This window comes from Schistocerca piceifrons, chromosome X (genome assembly GCF_021461385.2).
Source record: "Schistocerca piceifrons isolate TAMUIC-IGC-003096 chromosome X, iqSchPice1.1, whole genome shotgun sequence".
Taxonomy (NCBI): Eukaryota; Metazoa; Arthropoda; class Insecta; order Orthoptera; family Acrididae; genus Schistocerca; species Schistocerca piceifrons.
In genome coordinates, this window is record NC_060149.1 from 527,990,451 (window position 1) to 528,013,474 (window position 23,024).

At 47.1% G+C, this 23,024-nt stretch overlaps 1 protein-coding gene and 1 pseudogene across 3 annotated transcripts in view; one reads left to right on the forward strand and one right to left on the reverse strand.

Annotated features, from left to right (window-relative positions):
- Window positions 1–23,024, forward strand: part of LOC124721577 (1-acyl-sn-glycerol-3-phosphate acyltransferase alpha-like) — a 787,251-nt gene that overhangs the window by 139,908 nt on the left and 624,319 nt on the right. The window contains exon 1 of one of the 3 annotated variants that reach the window (XM_047246622.1): window positions 8,488–8,507. The exons of the other annotated variants lie outside the window; for them this stretch is intronic. The gene's annotated coding sequence lies outside the window, so the exon portion shown is untranslated. Of the gene's footprint in view, window positions 1–8,487; window positions 8,508–23,024 lie in introns of those variants that run through there. 3 annotated transcript variants of the gene reach the window in all.
- On the reverse strand, window positions 17,702–17,818 carry LOC124723808 (annotated as a pseudogene).

Below are 23,024 nucleotides of genomic sequence, written 5' to 3' on the forward strand. Positions count from 1 at the left end.
ACAGCAGTGACTTGCGAGCTCGCTATCGCGTGGTTCTACATCTACATTCTACATTTATACTCCGCAAACCACCCAACGGTGTGTGGCAGAGGGCACTTTACGTTTCATATATCTTTTCGTACTACACGAATATGTAATAAAAAATGTGGTTTCCTATTTAAAAAAAACGCAGTTGATATCCGTTGACCTATGGTAGCGCCATCTAGCGGGCCAACCATAGCGCCTTCTGGTTTCCCCCTTCAAGATAGACAAGTTTCGTTCTTTGTAGTTTTTTCGTTTGACGCTTATTTCGTCAGATATTTGGGCCGGTCACGATCAGTGGACCATCATCTATACCGAACGATATGGCGCAGTGGTTAGCACACTGGACTCTCATTCGGGAGGATGACCTTTCAAACCCGGCAATCCTGATTTAGGTGTTCCGTGATTTCCCTAAATGGTTGTGCCCCAACTTTAATGAACTCGTCGTCGACGGGACGTTAAACACTAATCTCTTCCTCCTCCACCTCCACCACCACGAGCACCACCACCACCACCACCACCACCACCACCACCACCACCACCACAAGGTACAAAAGGGCAGTTCCGTGGCGGAGCTGTTATTTGTCCTCAGGTGACCCATTTGAAACGGTTTCCACGTGATTATAGTCGCACGATGGGGATTAACAGGCTTTGAACGCGGAATTGTAGTTGGAGCTAGACGCATCGAACATCGCATTTCGGAAATCGTTAGGGAATTCAATATTCTGCAATTCACAGTGTCAAGTGTGTGCCGAGAATTCCACGTTTCAGGCACTACTTCTTTCCACCGATGGCCTCCACTTAACAACAGAGAGCAGCGACGTTCACGTAGAATTGTCAGTGGTAATAGACAAGCAAAACCGCGTGAATAAGTGCATAAATCAATGTGGGACATAAGACGAACGTATCCATTAGGTCAGTGCTGATGAATTTGGCGTTAATGGTCTACGGCAGAAAACTAACGACGCGAGTGCCTTTGCCAACAGCACGAAATCGCGTGCAGCGCCTCTCCTGGGCTTGATACCATATTAGTTGGACCCTAGACTACTGGAAAACTTTGGCCTGGTCAGATGATTCCCGAATTTAGTCGGTAGGAACTGATGGTAAGGCTCAAGTATAGCGCGGACCCCAAGAAGTCATGGACCCAAGTTGTTAACTAGCCATTGCGCAAGCTGAGTGGCTCCGTTATTGTGTGGAATGTGTGTACAAGGTATGTAATTGGTCCTCTGGTCCAACTGAAAGTGCGGCATGTCACCGGGTCATAATTGTTCGCGACTGATTTGAAGAACATTCTGGACAGTTCGAGAGAATGATTTGGCCACCCAGACCGCCAGACGAAAATCCGACCGAACATTTATGGTACATAATCCAGAGGTCAGTTCTTGCAAGAAGTCCTGACACCAGCAACACTTTGACAGTTATGAATGACTATGGAGGTATCGCGATATTTCTGCAGATGACCTCCAATTGCTAGTCCATAGGACATACACTACTGGCCAATAAAATTGCTACACCCAGAAGAAATGCAGATGATAAACGGGTATTCACTGGACAAATATATTATACTAGAACTGACATGTGATTCTAAAAAATGGTTCAAATGGCTCTGAGCACTATGGGACTTAAATTCTGAGGTCATCAGTTCCCTAGAACTTATAACTACTTAAACCTGACTAACCTAAGGACATCACACACACCCATGCCCGAGGCAGGATTCGAACCTGCGACCGTAGAGGTCGCACGGTTCCAGACTGTAGCGCCTAGAACCGCTCGGCCACATCGGCCGGCCATGTGATTACATTTTCACGCAATTTGGGTGCATAGATCCTGAGAAATCAGCACCCAGAACAACCACCTCTGGCCGCAATGACGGCCTTGATACGCCTGGGCATTGAGTCAAACAGAGCTTGGATGGCGTGTACAGGTACAACTGCCCATGCAGCTTCAACACGATACCACAGTTCATCACGAGTAGTGACTGGCTTATTGTGACAAGCCATTTGCTCGGCCACCATTGACCAGACGTTTCCAGTTCGTGACAGATCTGAAGAACGTGCTGGCCAGGACAGCAGTCGAACATTTTCTGTATCCAGAAAGGCCCGTACAGGACCTGCAACATGCGGTCGTGCATTATCCTGCAGAAATGTAGGGTTTCGCAGGGATCGAATGAAGGGTAGAGCCACGGGTCGTAACACATCTGAAATGTTGAAAGTGCCATGAATGCGAACAAGAGGTGACCGAGACGCATAACAAATGGCACCCCATACCATCACGCCGGGGGATACGCCAGTATGGCGACAACGAATACACGATTCCTATGTGCGTTCACTGCGATGTCGCTAAACACGGATGCGACCGTCATGATGCTGTAAACAGAACCTGGATTCATCCGAAAAAATGACTTTTTACCATTCGTGCACCCAGGTTCGTCGTTGAGTACACCATCGCAGGCGCTCCTGTCTGTGGTGCAGCGTCAAGGGTAACCGCAGCCATGGTCTCCGAGGTGATAGTCCATGGTGCTGCAAACGTCGTCGAACTGTTTGTGCAGATGGTTGTTGTTTTGCAAACGTCGCCAACTGTTGACTCGGGGATCGAGACGTGGCTGCACGATCCGTTACAGCCATGTGGATAAGATGCCTGTCATCTCGACTGCTAGTGATACGAGACCGTTGGGATCCAGCACGGCGTTCCGTATTATCCTCCTGAACCCACCGATTCCATATTCTACTAACAGTCATTGGATCTCGACCAACGCGAGCAGCAATGTCTCGATACGATAAACCGCAATCGCGATAGGCTACAATCCGACCTTTATCGAAGTCGGAAACATGATGGTACGCATTTCTCCTCCTTACACGAGGCATCACAACAACGTTTCATCAGGCAACGCCAGTCAACTGTTGTTTGTGTATGAGAAATCGGTTGGAAACTTTCCTCATGTCAGCACGTTGTAGGTGTCGCCACCGGCGCCAACCTTGTGTGAATGCTCTGGAAAGCTAATCAATTGCATATCACAGCATCTTCTTCCTGTCGGTTAATTTTCGCGTCTGTAGCACGTCATCTTCGTGGTATTGCAATTTTAATGGCCAGTAGTGTAAAATGGTCTAATGCCTATTTGTTTTAAATGTGTATGGACGTTTTTGGTGCTCTATGAAGAATAAATAAATAACTTTATTAAATAAGTTATTAATCAATGCCACCCGTCCTTAGATTTGATAACAAGGTTCGCACACGTAAGTCCCTATATTAATCAGGCTGTGGCAACCACACAATGTAACCAGCTATGTTCAGCTGTAACAATACTATTTGCAGCCGCCACCGCTCCGCACATTCTTACGCAACTTCACGTGTCCACAGTTCCCCGTGTCCGCATGTTTCCGGACCCCGCGGCAAACATCAGCTGTCTCGCTGTTAGTTTTGTAAGTGGGCAATGTTGGCTGTTGAGGATGTAGCGCTGGCTCCTGCTGACGTGCGTATAAATCTGCTGCGACTTCTTCCATCGCGGGGAAAAGTAAGTCATGCGGCTGCTAAGCGTTTGCTGACGACACAGTGCGAAAGTAACTCAGCCGTGGGAGCGGTGAGTCAGCGGCGACCTTGGCGTTTGTTTGGAGTTCGCATTTACATTCTCGGGACCAGGACGAGAGCTCTCGTGCGGATGTTTGCTCGCGCCTGCGACCCTCCGCCGCTGCCAATTAAACGCCACGCTGCAGGCTTCTGTAATCACGTTTCTGCGGGCAGAAACAACTCAGGAGGCAACTTTTTTTTCTTTTTTCCTTTCTGAATATGCCGTCTTGCTAGATAACTTATTTTTACGATAAAGCATTCATGTGCGTGTTTCCGTCTGGAATGAGTTTTGACGCTAACGAAAGGAGATAGGAATTATGGTACTGCTGTTGTTCACACAGACAAACCGTTTTCACTCTGTACGAGGAACAGAAGACGTGTTAATGCGAATGAGAGAACAAATATTTGGTCTGGGATTCAAGGAGTACTTACTAATTATATTAAAGTACAAGGTGATATTACCGTATATAATCATTCTTAATAAAGTACCTTTTCCTAAAAAAAAAAATTCAGCTACTGAAGCATCTTTATCTTCTAAAGGGTGCGGGAGTTCCGACTCCTGGGGAGGTGGGTGGGTGTTACTACATGGCTGTGTGGAGCTGTTGTGTTGTTGTTGTGTAACGCGCCACATCACTTTAATGATAGTAATTTACAAGTCTGGCGATAAAACTGCAAAATCATGAAGGCTGCATGCTACAGTCGCCAAACTGAAATGAAGCGTATTACATTATTCGATACGTGAATGACTGGTGCAGGGTGGTTATAACTAAACTTTCGCTACCTGAGCCAGTGTAGACGGAAAAGTATTTACTGTACAGGTATCCCGTTTTGCAGGAATGGTGGTCAGACGCTGTGCTGCCGGATTTGCGTTGATAGTAGAGTTAGTGTCATGAATTTCCGTTAAGTTACGGTGCTGTTACGGCGACGTACGGTTGAAACATAAGCATTAAAAAAAAGGTTCAAATGGCTCTGAGCACTATGGGACTCAACTTCTGAGGTCATTAGTCCCCTAGATCTTAGAACTAGTTAAACCTAACCAACCTAAGGATCCATGCCCGAGGCAGGATTCGAACCTGCGACGGTAGCCGTCTCGCGGTTCCAGACTGCAGCACCTAGAACCGCACGGCCACTTCGGCCGGCAAACATAAGCATCAGTGTGCATTACAGTTGCAGACAGTCAACATGGGTCTGGAAAGGTGAGCCAGGGCTTCACTCGTGAAGCTCTTCCATCAAAACAACAGCAATAATGCTGTTACTCTTCGCGAGCGTCGACGCATTAAAGGAGTACGGAGAGGTTCTCTTTCCGAACTTCAGTTGAAGAACATGATTCGGAACTTTGAATCAACTGGTGATTAGGAAATTGCTATTGGTATAGGCCGACGACCAGTTGCGCCACAAATTGATCCCGTGTCTGAGAATGCTGTGGCTCGACAGTTCAACATTCCGTGGTCGACCGTTGTTTCTGGCAGCAGTTGAGCAGTCTCTAGTCCGATCCAGGCTATAGTGTTCAAATGTGTATGAATTCCTAAGGGACCAAACTGCTGAGGTCATCGGTCCTTAAACTTACAGACTACTTAAACTGTCTTGTGCTAAGAACACCGCGTGCGCGCGCACACACACACACACACACACACACACACACACACACACACACACACACACACACGCCCGAGGGAGGACTCGAACCTTCGGCGGGAGGGACCGCGTAATCAGTTATCAGTGACATGGCGCCTCAAACCGTGAGACCACGCTATCGTGGATGCAGATGCTCGTCACATTGAACAACGTTTGCAACCTGGAACATACACATGGTACGCAGTTAACAAATCTTACCCTCTCATCTGGAAATTGAAATGCGTATCTTTCAATGGTGTATTCGTTATTTCGCCGCGCGGGATTAGCCGAGCGGTCTTGGGCGCTGCAGTCATGGAATGTGCGGCTGGTCCCAGCGGAGGTTCGAGTCCTCCCTCGGGCATGGGTGTGTGTGTTTGTCCTTAGGATAATTTAGGTTAAGTAATGTGTAAGCTTAGGGACTGATGACTAACAGTTAAGTCCCGTTAGATTTCACACACATTTGAACATTTTTGTATTCGTTATTTCGCTTAAGCATGTCCTTACAAATGTTTCCCCAAAGTTTATTTGTCCTATGATCGCCTGTTTGTAATGGAGGTCCTCTCAAGTAGCGAAAGTTTAATGGAAATGCCGTGTGGCAAGGGCCTCCCGTTGGGTAGACCGTTCGCCTGGTACAAGTCTTTCGAGTTGACGCCACTTCGGCGACTTGCGTGTCGATGGGGATGAAATGATGATGATAAGGACAACACAACACCCAGTCGCAGGTTCGAATCCTGCCTCGGGCATGGATGTGTGTGATGTCCTTAGATTAGTTAGGTTTAAATAGTTCTAAGTTCTAGGGGACTGATGACCACAGATGTTAAGTCCCATAGTGCTCAGAGCCGTTTGAACCATTTTTTGAACCGATCTATGGATGAAGTGGAACAGGCAGATTCCATGTTTCTAGGTTTCCGGAAAGCATTTGACACGGGGCTCCATTACTGCCTTTTAATGAAGGTGCGAGCTTATGGAATATGTTCACAGGTATGTGAGTGCATCGAAGACGTCTTAAGTTATAGAACCCAGTATGTTCTCCTCGACGGCGATTGTTCATCAGAGAAAAGGATATCTTCAGGAGTGCCACAGGGAAGAATGATAGGACTGCTGTTCTCTATATACATAAATTATTTTGCGGACGGTGCGGGTGGCAATCTGCGGTTGTTGGTGAGGTGTATGGTAAGGTGTCGAAGTTGAGTGACTGTAGTAAGACACGACACGATTTAGACAAAATTTCTAGTAGGTGTGATGAATGGCGGCTAGATCTAAATGTGGAAAAACGTAAGTTAATGCGGATAAGTAAGAAGAACAAACCTGTTCTTTTTCAATACAGTATTACCAGTGTCCTGCTAGACACAGTCAAGTCGTTCGAATATCTGGGCGTAACGTTGCAAAGCGATATAAAATGGAACGAGAATGTGAGAACTGTGGTAGGGAAGGCAAATTGTCGACTTCGGTTTATTGGGAGAATTTTAGGAAAAAGTGGTTCACCTGTAAAGAAGACCGTATATAGGACCTGATGCGACCTGTTCTTGGGTACCGCTCGAGTGTTTGGTGTCCCTAATAGGTCGGATTGGAGGAAGGCATCGAAGCAGTTCAGAGGCGGGCTACTAGATTTGCTACCGGTAACTTCGAACAACTCGTAAGTGTTACGGAGATGCTTGTGTAACTCAAATGCTAATCTCTGGAGGGAAGCAGCACTGTTCGGGAAACACTGTTGGAAAAATTTAGAGAACCGGCATTTGACGTTGACTGCCAAATAATTCTACTGCCACCAACACATATTGCGTGTAAGGACCACGAAGATGAGATACGTGAAATTGGGGCGTAGAGACAGTCGTTTTTCTCTCGCTCTATTTTCGAGTGGAACAGTAAAGGAAATGACTAGTAATGGTACAGGATAACCTCCGCCACGCACCGTACGCTGGCTTGCGGGATATCTGTGTAGATGCAAATGTAGAATGTAGCCAGATTTCATTAGTCATCGTCATACGGGCCCATCGCCTGATGTGATGATAATGAGGTGCCATTGGGTACACAACACGATCATCTGTGATTCGAATTGGCGGTAATTTGGAAAGCATCCGTTAAATTTTTGACATGTTCAGGCTAGTGGCTGTACTTTATCTCCTATGTCTCCGTGACGTTATCTTTCAACAAGATTATGCAAGACCTCGCAATTTACATTGACAGCTAAGCAGTTGCAAATGTAGGCCTAATTATTCGACAAGTGACCTAGCAGAGGAAGCAGAATCAAGGCAGTTATGGTGGTACATTACAGATGACTTCCATCAGTCAGGACTTTCATTTGTTGACATGAGATATTTTACAATTCCTGTAGTGCAGTATTTTGATCAGTTTTAGTAATGTATATTTTACTAACAATGACACAGTTCCTTGTTTGTTCCCTGTGTCTATTTAATGGCGAAAACAATCTTTACGTCAGTTACACCTGTCAAAAGAAAACTTAATGCATTCAGGCACTTCGCTGTGATTACTAGTTTTATTTAGACCGAACTGGCATGGAGTAAGAAATAGTCGCGGTCATTCTGCGCACCAGGCATCATTGATCAAATTTGTGAAACATGGTGACGCAAACTATTGGAAATTATATATGCTTTACACAGTGGAAACATTTCTTTGAGAGGCTGAATCACACTTTTAGTTCCGAAAAAAACTTGAATTACTGTGTTTTCCACCATTCTCCTAAAGAGAGAGGTGTTCTTACATCCAAGCCAAGAGTCCAACAAAAGCAAAGATTTAATTTTTAAAACTGGTAAGAAGACGTTTCAGCTGTAACACTGAAAATTGTTCTCTCTCATTTTTCCAGATTTTGCTACTTTGGCTGGTTCAAATGGCTCTGAGCACTATGGGACTTAACAGCTGTGGTCATCAGTCCCCTAGAACTTAGAACTACTTAAACCTAACTAACCGAAGGACATCACACACATCCATGCCCGAGGCAGGATTCGAACCTGCAACCGTAGCAGTCGCGCGGTTCCGGACTGCGCTCCTAGAACCGCGAGACCACCGCGGCCGGCAGGCTACGTTGATTAGAGAGTTTTGCAACTAAACAGTCCTTTTTTTTCAATGTTTGGTCCTAATTTGGCATTGAGGTTCATGAAGACAGATACATAACTGTGGAATCATTTATCTACTGATATCATGGGCATTGATGGATACGAATGTGTCAACAGCTGCAGAAGTGACTCAGTCTTTTTCTCACTCAAAATGATTAAATGCGGTTTGCACGTAGAGCTTGCACGAAACCTGACTGACTGCTTCTCGTATACACAGCATTTTAAGGAATAACTGTAAGTTTCCAGGTCACTTCAGCTACGAATTTCTCTATAGTATAACCTGTTATACCATCTCTGTACGTTTACTTTAAGTACACTACGTGATTTCGCGACTCCAATTTCCTTATAAATTCCTGAATCTGAGTAACCACAAGGCACACTGTCGTAGATCTCAGTCGGTAACGGTGCGTTGACTATCAAGAGCATTTATAAATCTTTCAAATAGTTTTTATTTCAACCATTTTGCGAGTTTCATTTTGGTGCATACTTCGTACTTCGTGTAAATCTATATTCCATTTATACAATTTATGTTCGGATTTTACGAAACGAAACCGGCTTTCCAAACTTTGTAACTTTAAGCACTTTATCTCTCCCCTTCATTCAATCAAAAAACTTACATCCTTCTCTTCGTCACGGTGCCATCCGACGCGCTTCCACGAGGACACGCACTGTTTTCAGTTATCCCTCCTTAAGCCGGAGGTGCATTTCTGTCGCCGTACTGTGGTCCATCCTGATCTGGAGCTCTACCTCAATGCCCAGCACCTGACTGTGGTCCCCTAGTTACGTTTCATGGGTCTCCTTCTTGACAACAAGCTTACTTGGTTTCCCATATCCGTCATCTGAAAGTTGGCTGACTTCGTAAACTCAGTGTTCTTCGCTTCCTTGCCCACACTTCTTGGGGTGCAGATCCTTCGATCCCTTCTACGCATTTACCGGGCGTTAGTTCTGTCCCATATGAACTATGGTTGTCAAGTTTATGGATCAGCTCCCCTTCAACGTTTGACTTACGGAGGGACAACTGTCCTCGTGGAAGCGCATAGGATGGCACCGTGACGAAGAGAAGGCAGTAAGTTTTTTGATTAAATGAAGGGGAGAGATAAAGTGCTTAAAGTTACCAAGTGTGGAAAGCCGGTTTCGTTTCTTTTGGGCCCGGTTCACCATCGTGGTATCCGTTTAGCCACTGGTGCCTTTCGCACTACAGCTGTCGACGGTCTTCTGGTTGATGCTGGGATCCTTCCCCTTTCGATTTGGCGATCTCAGCTCCTGCTTTCCTATGCCATCACCATCTGCTCTTCCCTGCTCTCCCTTCCCATTCTATTCTTTTCTCTTCTTTGGGCCAGCGCCCACCTGCTGCCCACACACGCGTGATTTTACTGATTGGGCCACTGTGACTTTCATCTCCTCTCCTTTTCATCTTCCCCACGTTTTCTCCCGACCACCCCTCGCTCTTTGTTAGTTCCTCGACCATGGATTCGTATGGATCTCTTCCAGAGCCCAAAAGCCTCCGTCACTTCAGTGGTGTTCCATTGTTTGTTTCGAACACTTGTACGGGAGTTTCAGAATGCAATTGTTTTTTATACTGATGGATGTAAGTCCTCTGGTCTTTTGGCACAGAACGCCATATCTTGCCTGCCACATGTGGGGTGTTTACTGCAGAATTGATGGCCATCTATCAGGTCCTCTTTTTAATAAAACAGTCTTCCCTCATCTGGACTTGTTATGTACTGACTCAGTGAGTGGCCTTCAGGCTATCGTTCGGTGTTTTTTCCCTCTACCCCTTGGTCACTGCCATCTACGACCTTCTCGCTTATCTTGGTGATGTTGCTTCCTCGGTTGATGTCCTTTGGGTTCCTGGCCACGTAGGTGGGTAATGAACTTGCTGAACACATAGCTGGGAGGCAGCCACCTAGCCCCCATTCTCCATGACCCCTCTGGGGTCGTATTTGTGGCTTTACATCAAACATCTTTCTCCTTAATCGTGAGCTGACTCTTGGAAGGCTACCCCCTGTCTAATAAACGTCAGGTGAACAAGGAGACGCCCACCATGGGGCGGCGTTCTTACGTCTGCCAGCCGGAGTCTACCATCCTCTACCGTCTTCGTAATGGCCATAGTAGGCTGACTTGGGTTTTTTTATTCCGCAATGATCCACCCCCGCCCCCTTTGCAGTTGTGGGGCTCCACTCACGGTGATCCGTATTTTGCTGGACTGTCCCCATGTTTTGACCCATCACACTAAATATGCCCTTCCATCTTCCTTGTCTCGAGGGTTAGGGAACGACCCTTGATCCTTGGTTTTCTTCGCGAAAGTGATTTGTACTCTCAGGTATAAGTCCTTGAATTTTCCTCTGGCATTTGAGACCTGCAGCTAGCGTAGGCGTTTGTTATGGAGGCCTTGACCTTGCCTTCACACCGGCCAAGTTCTCCCGTATTTTCCCTACATTTTGTCTGATATGTTGTGCTGTTTTGTTTCCTTTTTTCTTGTGTCTTCTTCCCCTGCTTTGTCCCTTTGTCTCATGATAATAAATGGTATGATGTGGCTGTTGAAACAGGTTGGTGGCGGTGCTGGTGCTGGTCCCCCCTGGTCCCCACCCACGCGTAGCGTTTCTGGGGCACAGCTGCTCTGCCCTTTCCTACCCACCACCCTCTTGCTCAGTCCTCTTCCTGCTGATCTGACATCCCTTTTTCCCTTTATTGGCCTGTGATATTTGCTTGTTCCTTCCGTGATTTCTGCTATCCTAGATCATGCGACCGATGATCTAGATGTTTGCTACCCTCCCCCAAATCAACCAACCACTCTCTTCGTCACTGAAAGCTATTACTATACATGCTGTCTTTAGGCATAGAAGGTGTTGTATTTGTGGTCTGGATTTCAATGAGCGTAACAGTCACTGTTCAAACCACAATTCTCTGACTTGTCAGAGTTATTTCCTGTTGTGATGTTTAAAGCTTTCCCGGCGTACTGATTGTTCCATAAAAACACGGGAGAACTACCGGATATCAGTAACGTTCTGCCACGATATTTCGGCGCAGAGTCTTCTGGCCATCTTCAGGTGAATGCCACTGTAGTAATACTGGCGAGTACGTGCTGAGCTCCGCTATTTAAAGCCTTCTGAGGTGACATTGCGCATGCGTTGCTCAGCGTGCGCGTTCATAACGGCTCCGTGCGCTGCGCCTCGCGCCCTCCACTGTGAAAGCCTGGCGTATCGGTATCAGGTCGATTTCCATCTTTATGCAGATAACTACGTCGACTACGAAGTTTCTCTATAACAGGATTCCAAGCAGAGTTTAGCTGATAACACGATCTCGATTGATGAGAGTCTCGTTGTCAGACAATCTTATTTCCACAGATTCATTGATAATGGAGCTCCAAAAGTTTGATGTATGGGCCAAAATTTTTGTGTCGTCGTAATTCATGGAATGGTCTGTGGAAATACAATGTTCGACGATTGCGGACTTGGTGGGTTGGAGAAGGCGAGTATGCCGTTGGTGTTCCACAATGCGTTCCTGCACAGTTCGTGTCGTTTGCCCTATATATGATTTGCCGCATTCACACGGAATTTTGTAAACACCTGGTTTACGCAGGCCCAGGTCGTCTTTAACGGATCCCACCAGTGATCAAATTTTGGAAGGAGGATGAAAGATGACTCTCACTTGATACTTTCTCAATATTCTGCCTATCTGTGAAGAAATATTCCCTATAAATGGTAGATAAACAGTCGACCTGAAAGCCTCTTCCTCGTTCCGTCGTTTGTAGGTCTTCATCACTCTGCTCACTTGCCTAGGTGAAAATCCATTCTTCAAAAATACTTTTTGCAGGTGTTCCAGTTCCGCTTCAAGACTGTTGGCGTCAGAGGTGGTATGGGCACGGTGGACCAAGGTTTTGAGAACGCCCATTGTTTGTGCTGGATGGTGGCAACTAGTAGCTTGTAGATATAGGTTTGTATGAGTGGGCTTTCTGTACACCGAGTGACCAAGTGTGCCATCACTCTTCCGTCGCACCAAGACGTCTAAAAATGGCAGACAACCATCTTTCTCTATCTCCATGGTAAACTTTGTTTTCATGTATGGAGTTCATGTGACGTAAAAATTCTTGGAGACGGTCCAGACCATGAGGCCACACTATAAAAGTGTCGTCAACGTACCGCCAAAATACTGTCGGTTTAAAAGTGTTTCCTGTTTCTTATAACTTTTACAAAATTTCTAATGAAATGTGAACATCATTCCAATGAATATCCAAGAAATTAATTAATAAATAATACACCTGTAGGTCTTCAGGAGAAGTGATTTCGATCACATACCACGTTCTTCATATTTCAACTTTTCAAAGTTTAAATATTATTGGACTCCACATTACTGTGAAACTCTTGAATCTGCAGAGTGACAGGTGCGATTAGCAAGCATATACGAAGGAGATACACAACTAATTGAGTTTCATCTTCAAATGGCCCTGAGGACTATGGGACTTAACTTCTAAGGTCATCAGTCCCCTAGAACTTAGAACTACTTAAACCTAACTAACCTAAAGACAGCACACACATCCATGCCCGAGGTAGGATTCGAACCTGCGACCGTAGCGGTCGCGCGATTCCAGACTGTAGCGCCTAGAACCGCTCGGCCACCAAGGCCGGCAGTTTCATCTTCATTGTTAACATTCAACTATACCGCAAAGGGAACTGCTAATTACTATGGATATTAAATAAATTACGAATTCTAACGAATAGTAACTGTGAGCAATTGTGACAGAGAAACTATCTACGAAAACTGAAATTCACTTTAGAAATTCCGATAACATCTTACCGTGTTTCTGTTTACCGATGTGCCGACAACCAAGGATATGCGCTTGCCGTGTTGTGCATGGGCTGTCTGCTACAAATGCAGTAGGGGTGTTCATTCCTCCAACCGCTTGGCGAGCTACGAATTTAGCAATTTTCAGCTTTTTGTTTAATACTTGCAGTTTATCTTATCAGCTAAAATTTTGACGTTGTTTCTTACCGTGCACTCCTCCTGTAAAAAAAATTTCGGGACAATTTTCGACATGTCGGATTGGACCATTCCCAAGTAACTACAACGAAGCACAGAAGAAATGTAAAGGAAGCAGGTTGCAATGACTTTTCCTCCACATATAAATGAAACTTGGACCATACATAGAAAGCACTGCTACAGTATAGTGTAAAAGATAACTTAAAGAAATAAGCAATAAGACGAACATAACTGATGATTTCATTGCAAGACTATAATTACACTGAATCCACAGCAATTTATGATGCTCCTCAGGATATAACAAACTGCGGGACATCATACATCGAGTTAATTGTTTATTTTTTCCTGTGTTTTCTTCGTAGTATATTTCTTAAATTTCGTGTGTGCTTTTCCGTTTACAAGGTTTAATCTCGCGTTTTCTAATTGTAAATTCATTTAGTCTGTAGCGTAGTTTTCATTTCTTCTGAACAGCGAGCTACATTGCTCCTTAAGGGTAGAAAATTGCATATCAAGGATTCTCTTTACTTTAACAGTACACTTTTTCAGTTAGACTTCCCAGGGTGGGTAGGAAGTATGCATGCTGTGTGCGGACGCAAGGGGCAATTGACTGCAGTTCGCGAACACCTGAATGCTCTTGTGGCTATGGTTAGTCACCTTCAGACTGCTGCCTCAGCCGGCCGCGGTGGCCGTGCGGTTCTGGCGCTGCAGTCCGGAACCGCGGGACTGCTGCGGTCGCAGGTTCGAATCCTGCCTCGGGCATGGGTGTGTGTGATGTCCTTAGGTTAATTAGGTTTAAGCAGTTCTAAGTTCTAGAGGACTTATGACCTAAGATGTTGAGTCCCATAGTGCTCAGAGCCATTTGAACCATTTGAACTGCTGCCTCAGGGTATAGCAGTGGCGGAGAATCTGGCGCGACGCATGGGACACTTCAAGTGTTGTTTGTCACGCCCACGGCAGTTGCTGCCGCAGCACCCCCTAATGTACCCGACACGATGGATCCACCCTCTCAGCAGGATGAGTGGTGGGTGACAAAGCGTTCGCGTCGCTCGAGGTGGAGGATCAATGTGGAGACTGGCCGTCTGGCCTCGCCCATTCACCCTGTAAGTGGACATGAGGCCGCTACTTCAGCAGGGTCCAAGAAGGCACACGGGGGGCAGGGGTTTACTAGTAATCGGTAGCTCCAACGTTCGGCGCGTTATTGAGCCCCTCAGACAGATATCGTTCAGGGTTGGAAAGAAAGCAGTGTGCGCCCAGTAAGTCTGCTGGGGGCATCAACCGAGATGTGGAGACGGCCCTGCCTTGCAGCTGTCGAGCGTGCAGGGTGCAGTCGTATGCACATAGTGTTTCAGGTCAACACAAACGGCACCGAGCGAGGTGGCGCAGCGATTAGCACAGTGGACTCGCATCCGGGAGGACGACGGTTCAATCCCGCGTCCGGCCATCCTGATTTAGGTTTTCCGTGATTTCCCTAAATCGCTCCAGGCAGATGCTGGGATGGTTCCTTTGAAAGGGCACGACCGACTTCCTTCCCCGTCCTTCCCTAATCCGATGAGACCGATGACCTCGCTGTTTGGTCTCTTCCCCCAAACAATCCAATCCAGTCCAACACAAACGGCGTCTGTCGCATGGGTTCTGAGGCTATCCTAACTTCATACAGGCAATTGGCAGAGGTAGTGAAGGCCGCTGGCCTGACGCATGGGGTGCAAGCAGGGCTTGCAAATTGCAGCAATGTTCCCAGAGTTGATCGACGTCCTTTAGTTTGGAGCCGAGTGGAGGATCTCAGCCAAAGATTTCGTCGACTCTGCGATGGTCTTGGTTGCACATTTCTAGACCTGCGTTATCGGGTGGGGATTTGTAGAACTCCCCTTGATAGGTCAGTGGTGCACTACACAAATGAAGCAATTACTCGGGTAACAGTAGTTTTGGAATGCACGTGGAGCTTTTTAGGCTAGGAGGTAGTTAGAGGTACTCTGAGGAACACGCGCCAGTCGATACGCAGGATGGGGGAGTTAGACTGCGTTCAGAGCAAAGGCACTTCGACTGTCAAAATTTTATCTGTAAATTGTCGAAGTATTGTAGCAAAGTTCCCGATTTTACTGCCCTGCAGGAAAATTCTCATGCTTAAATTATTCTTGGGGCAGACAGCTGGCTGAAACGCAAAGTGGAAAGCTCTGAGCTATTTAGCGATTCGTGGAACGTATATCGGAAAAACAGAAGAAATTGAAATTTGTCGTGAGTTCCTGTGGGACCAAACTGACGAGGTCATCGGTCCCTAGGCTTACACACTACGTAATATAACTTAAGCTAAGCCGCGTGAACCGTGGCAAGGCGCCTAAACCGCGCAGCTACTCCGTCCGGCGGAAAAACAGATTAGACGCCATAGGAGGGGGAGTGTTTATTGCGATTAACTGAAATATTGTCTCTCTTGAGTTCGAAGTTGAGCGTAGCAATGAAGTTATCAAGTCGTGTGTAACAGGTGTAGGTGAACTCAAGCTAATAGTTGGATGCTTTAACCGGCACCAGATTCCGCTATGATAATTCAAAGAAAATCGACGGTCAGTAGCGTGTGAAGAAGTCGGAGGCAACTTTATCTACCGAGTATAGACTGAGGTGTTTATAGATTCATTTGGAGGGGGGTGGGGGAGGATGTTTGCAGAAAAAGTCGTGCGAAGTAGTTTTGAACACGTTTTCTGAAAACTGTCTTGAGCAGGTAGTTCGGCAGCCCACACGCTATGGAAATATTTTAGACTTTGTTGTCACAAATAGGCCGGACCCCTCGACAACGCCAGTATAGAAACGGGGATTAACGATCACGATGTCATTATAGCAACAATGGCGACGAAAGCCAATAACTCTGTCAAGAAGGCTAGGGGAGTGTGCCTGCTAGAAAGAGCAGATAAGCCATTGTTACCATCTCACTTAGACAGTGAAATGACATCACTTAAAGCCGTGGTCTGGAGACTTAATATGCCTAGTAAATGGGTTAATGATGGAGAAGACGCTCCATGGTTTAATAATGAAATTCGGAAAATGCTGAGGAAAGAGGAACTGTTGCTCTCTCGGTTCAAAAGAGAACGAAAAATTACACGAAGCAAAGGTTAGTAGAGATGCATGCATCTGTGAAAAGGTCTACATTCGAAACACACAACAGCTACTACCACTAAGTGTCTAAGGCTTCGTTCCATTCCCTTGTTGACCAGTCTGGCGTGGCAGTTGAAGATAGCAAAACGAAAGCCGAAGATGTAAATTTTGTATTTCAGAGCTCGTTCATACATGAGAATCGTACAAACATGCTCTCATCGGACAGACCCCAGTATGGACGACATAGTAATAAGCATCCCTAGCTTAGAGAAACAACTAAAGAAAACAAATAAGTCGCCAGGTCCCGATTGAATCACAATTCGGCTTTACAAAGAGTCCTCTGCGGCTCTTACCCCTCATCTAGCTTGCATCTCTCGCCCAGTGCAAAGTCCCAAGCGACTGGAAAAAAGCGCAGTGCCTCCTGTATGTAAGAAAGGTAACAGAACGGACCCGCACAATTACAGAACAGTAACCATAACTTCGGCTTGCTGCAGAATCTATACTCTCAGTTCGACTATTAAAAGTTTTCTGCAGTCCGAGAATCTTGGTTTCAGAAAACAGAACCGAGCGAGGTGACGCAGTGGTTAGCACACTGGACTCGCATTCGGGAGAACGACGGTTCAATCCCGCGTCCGGCCATCCTGATTTAGGTTTTCCGTGATTTCCCTAAATCGCTTCAGGCAAATGCCGGGATGGTTCCTTAGAAAGGGCACGGCCGATTTCCTTCCCCATCCTTCCGTAATCCGAGCTTGTGCTCCGTCTCTAATGACCTCGTTGTCGACGGGACGTTAAACCGTAATCTCCTCCTCCTCCTTTCAGAAAACATCGCTCGTGCGAAACTCGCCGTGCTCTTTTGTCACGTAATATACTGCGAACTATGCAGATTCATTTTATGTATTTCCGGAAAGCATTTGACACGATGCCCCATTGTAGACTGTTAACGAAGGTACGAGCATGTGGAGTAGCACTCCGTCAGGCCACAAGTGGCCCATCGGGACCATCCGATCGCCGTGTCATCCTCAAAATGGCTCTGAGCACTATGCGACTTAACTGCTGAGGTCATCAGTCGCCTAGAACTTAGAACTAATTAAACCTAACTAACCTAAGGGCACCACACACATCCATGCCCGAGGCAGGATTCGAATCTGCGACCGTAGCGGTCGCTCGGTTCCAGACTGCAGCGCCTAGAACCGGACGACCACTCCGGCCGGCGCGTGTCATCCTCAGCCGAGGATGCGGATAGGAGGGGCGTGTGGTCAGCACACCGCTCTCCCGGTCGTTACGATGGTTTTCTTTGACCGGAGCCGATAGTATTCGGTCGAGTAGCTCCTCAGTTGGCATCACAAGGCTCAGTGCACCCCGAAAAATGGCAACAGCGCATGACGGCCCAATGGTCACCCATCCAAGTGCCAGCCACGCCCGACAGCGCTTAACTTCGGTGATCTGACGGGCACCGGTGTATCCACTGCGGCAAGGCCGTTGCCTAGCATATGGAATAGGTTCACAAATATGTGAGTGGCTTAAAGACTTCCTAAGTTATAGGACCAAGTACGTTGCCATGGATGGCAAATGTTCATCAGAGACAAGCGTGTCGTCAGGAGCGGAAGTGTGATTGGTCCACTGTGTTATCATAACCGACAGGAAGAAGATGCTGTGATATGCAAAGGATGAACTTTTCAGAGCATTCACACAAGGTTGGTGCCGGTGGCGACACCAACAACGTGCTGACATGAGGAAACGTTCCAACCGATTTCTCATACACAAACAGCAGTTGACCGGCGTTGCCTGGTGAAACGTTGTTGAGATGCCTCGTGTAAGGAGGAGAAATGCGTACCATCACGTTTCCGACTTTGATAAGGGTCGTATTGTAGCCTATCGCGATTGCGGTTTAGTATCGCGACATTGTTGCTCGCGTTGGTCGAGATCCAATGACTGTTAGCAGAATATGGAATCGGTGGGTTCAGGAGGGTAATACGGAACGCCGTGCTGGATCCCAACGGCCTCGTATCACTAGCAGTCGAGATGACAGGCATCTTATCCGTGTGGCTGTAACGGATCGTGCAGCCACGTCTCGATTCCTGAGTCAACAGATGGGGACGTTTGCAAGACAACAACCATCTGCACGAACAGTTCGACGACGTTTGCAGCACCATGGACTATCAGCTCGGAGACCATGGCTGCGCCGGCCGGAGTGGCGCTACAGTCTGGAACTGCGAGACCACTACGGTCGCAGGTTCGAATCCTGCCTCGGGCATGGATGTGTGTGATGTCGTTAGGTTAGTCAGGTTTAAGTAGTTCTAGGTTCTAGGGGACTGATGACCTCAGCAGTTAAGTCCCATAGTGCTCAGAGCCATTTTAACCATGGCTGAGGTTACCCTTGACGCTGCTTCACAGACAGGAGCGCCTGCGATGGTGTTCTCAACGACGAACCTGGGTGCACGAATGGCAAAACGTCATTTTTTCGGATGAATCCAGGTTCTGTTAACAGCATCACGATGGTCGCATCCGTGTTTGGCGACATTGCGGCGAACGCACATTGGAAGCGTGTATTCGTCATCGCCATACTGGCGTATCACCCGGCGTTATGGTATTGGGTGCCATTGGTTACACGTCTCGGTCACCTCTTGTTCACATTGACGGCACTGTGAACAGTGGAAGTTACATTTCAGATGTGTTACGACACGCTGGCCGGAGTGGCCGTGCGGTTCTAGGTGCTGCCGTCTGGAACCGAGCGACCGTTACGGTCGCAGGTTCGAATCCTGCCTCGGGCATGGCTGTGTGTGATGTCCTTAGGTTAGTTAGGTTTAATTAGTTATAAGTTCTAGGCGACTGATGACCTAAGAAATTAAGTCGCATAGTGCTCAGAGCCAATTTTTTGTTACGACACGTGGCTCTACCCTTCATTCAATCCCTGCGAAACCCTACATTTTAGCAGGATAATGCACGACCGCATGTTGCCGGTCCTATACGGGCCTTTCTGGATACAGAAAATGTTTGACTGCTGCCCTGGCCAGCACATTCTCCAGATCTCTCACCAATTGAAAACGTCTGGTCAATGGTGGCCGAGCAACTGGCTCGTCACAATACGCAGTCACTACTCTTGATGAACTGTGGTATCGTGTTGAAGCTGCATGGGCAGCTGTACCTGTACGCGCCATCCAAGCTCTGTTTGACTCAATGCCCAGGCGTTATCAAGGCCGTTATTACGGCCAGAGGTGGTTGTTCTGGGTACTGGTTTCTCAGGATCTATGCACCAAAATTGCGTGAAAATGTAATCACATGTTAGTTCTAGTATATTTGTCCAATGAATACCCATTTATCATCTGCATTTCTTCTTGGTGTAGCAATTTTAAAGGCCAGTAGTGTAAATGATTTCGTGGACAGGGTGGGCAGCGGCATGCGTTTGTTTGCTGATAATGCTGTGGTGTATGATAAGATGTCGACGTTGAGTGACTGTAGGAGGATACAAGATGACTTAGACAAAATTTCCAGTTGGTATAATGAATGGTAGCTGGCTCTAAATGTCGTGCCTCACATTCATACGAGATACCGCGCGGGCATATGGGTGCCGCGTTTCGGAAATGGTACCATCCGTACATTTTTGTAAGTGTTATTACTTGCATAACGTCAGCACAATATAGGGACATTAAACGTCAAAGAAAAATAATATTTATTTTAACTTCGGTATGATTTTAGGGGATGAAGCTAAACTAATACGTTAACTATGCTTTATAATAGCAATACTTCTGCTTTTAGTAATGTATAATATTGAATAATTACAATATAAATTATGTATATATATATATATTTCTCATAGTAACTGAAGTTAATGACCTACAAATCTTTATATGAATGAATATGAAACCACTAATCGTCAATCGCTCAGCAGTTCCATTTCTCCATCTTCTCTTCGACGACAGCAGTCGCAAACTACGTGTTGAGTCATTCTTACACAGAAAATGTTTGCATGTCGAATAACGCACAGTTCTCTTCTTGTTCATGTGTTTTGGTTACATCCATGGCCCGGACCTATTCTTTTTTCATTCAAAATTGTCTCGTTTATTCGGTATTAGTTGCTTCTCGGTAGGTTTAGAGGAATATATGCATACACTTTGGCAAATTTTTAAGTTTTGCGCGGTCTTTGTAGTGTCTTGTTTTCCAGGAAGTCCTGTCTACAACGTGTTTGGTATATATTATGCAGCATCTACAATATGTGTGCATTCATTCCTGCCATGTCCAAAAATCTGGAGAATATTGCCAGCGACCACCTTTTCGTTTTCCTTGAAGCCGAATAAAGAGAACACTTTCGGTAAACTGTATCCACGCCCCCTTTGGTATGTTATATCCCGTTATTGGGGTAGGTTTTCCGTTTTTCTGTCCATTTACTCGCAGTCATGCATTGTAGATAACAGGAGGACATATGTTTGTTTCTTTGTCATATAGGATACCAGGGTGCAGTTGTCCTGGAATACAAATAGCGAAGAACCCCTTTGTCGGGATTTCAGATCCAGAAAGTCTGAGGAGATCTCTTTTTTATTATACCAAGAAATGTTTCACCGTTCTCCAGAATAAACTACGCCAATGGATAGCTAGTGTAGTAGTGAGAACATAAGATGGGCTGATCTAGTTGCTTGACTGTGCCGAACAGGACCTTCCCCTTTTATGCTGCATATATCTCAAAACTGTGTTACATGGTCGCACATGGCATACAATATCAGGCCATACTTTGCCGGCTCTGCAGGCATGGGTTGGATGAAACCACACCGACTTCAAAAAGGAAGCAGCATTTCATCAATTGTCTCAAATTGTTTTTACACTTACATTCAAAACCTGTGTTCACCTTCCTAATGGTTGCTAATTTATCACACTTTTCTCGTATTCCCCTGCTCGTCCTCTCATCAAAACTGATGCTTCTCGGTAGGAACATACATCTGTTACAGGAAAACGCAGCTCCGCAAGCCATCATCCCCGTATCACTACGTTTCCGGAAGAAACGTGTCCGGACATTGGCGTGGCTACTCATGTTGAGAGCGATCAAGAACAGAACAAAACAAAGAGCCTTCATTTCCGAAGAAGTAGTAAACCTAGGCTATCTTGCCCTCGTGTTCGCCTGCTTAGGTGGGTGGTAACGTGCTCGCCTCCCGCGCAAGCGGGCCCGGGTTCGATTCCCGGCCGGGTTGGATATTTTCTCCGCTCGGGGCTGGGTGTGTTGTCCTTGTAGTGTCGGTAGCTGGACCGACACCGTGATGTTGATTGCTGAAAAGGAATGCTAAACTAACGCTGTGGCCGATAGTGCACGAACGGCAATAAGCAGACGGGCGTGAAGTCTGGAACATAAAAACTTATGAATGAATAAGAAGAAAAGTATGTAGATGCTTTTTACTTAACTTTTAATAATTCCTTGGAATACATCTCTCTTGATTACTCGTAAGCTATAGGCACTGATACAAATGGCTCCTTGCTAGTTCGTAGCCATTAACTTAGCTGATGGCTATTCTGTCTCTTGGCTAATGAGAGAGAAAGGCTTCGTACAACTGGGCGATAGCTAGGTTCGCGTACAACTGGGCGGTAGCTTGGTTCTCGTACAACTGGGGCGGTAGCTAGTGCTCTCGTACAACTGGGGTCGAGTCCACTCTCGTATCACGAGACCTGCCTTGGTGGTGGCGCTAGGTCTGCGATCACAGTGGCGACACGCGGGTCCGACATGTACTACATGGACCGCGGCCGATTTAAACTACCACCTAGCAAGTGTGGTGTCTGGCGGTGACACCACATTCCTCCCCCGCAAATCGGCGAACGGTCGTGTAATAAGGCTTCCGCCCGCCGTGGGGAGGACCACATGTTGACGTATGCGATGAGGTGGGTAGCCTAACAACAGGCGAGGCTGTGCCACCCGCACCCGGCCATCCGGTCCGAGGGGAGCTAGGAAACGCCTGCAAAACTAGTCCAGGGTGCACGTCAACATGCGGTGTATGCGCCCGTAATAAGACATGAGGGACCGAAGGGTCGATGTCCATGGCGTCGGGGTAGCCGACGCGCGATGACGTCATGTGGTCCGGAGCGGGCGGGCGTTCCATGGCGGAGGACAGCTGGTCACGGGAAGCGATCGGCGGCGCGTGACCCTGGGAGGCGCTTGGCGGCTGCAACGAAGCGTCGAATGCGGTCGGCGGCGGCGGCGGCTGCTGCTGCTGCTGCTGCTGCGGCGGCGGCGGCGCGTCGCCATGGGGCAAAATGGAAGGCATCGTCGGTAACACCTGGGGATGAGGCGAGCCAGTAGATGGGTCCCCAGGGCGCTGACCGGACGGCACCGTCGCTGAAAGCAGACGGGGAGCGGCAGAACCCGAGCGACGACAGAGGCGCAGCTGATTGAGATGCCGACGCACCTCACCAGAGGTCCCCAAAACCAAATACATCGCGCGGCCGAGGCAGCGAAGAATGCGCCCTGCGAGCCAACGCCGTGAACCTCGATAGTTGCGATAAAATACAACGTCGCCTGGAGCAAAAGCAGGAGTCTGCCGCTGCGCAGGAACCTGATGCGGCGGATGCAGCAAAGACATCAAGGTGCGATGAGGACGACCGTGGAGCAACTCAGCCGGCGAGCGACCATCTCGGGGCTGAGAGCGATACGAAGACAAAAAGAGCAACAATGCGTCCTCCCGAGAATGCGACTCTTTCAATTTCAACATCTGT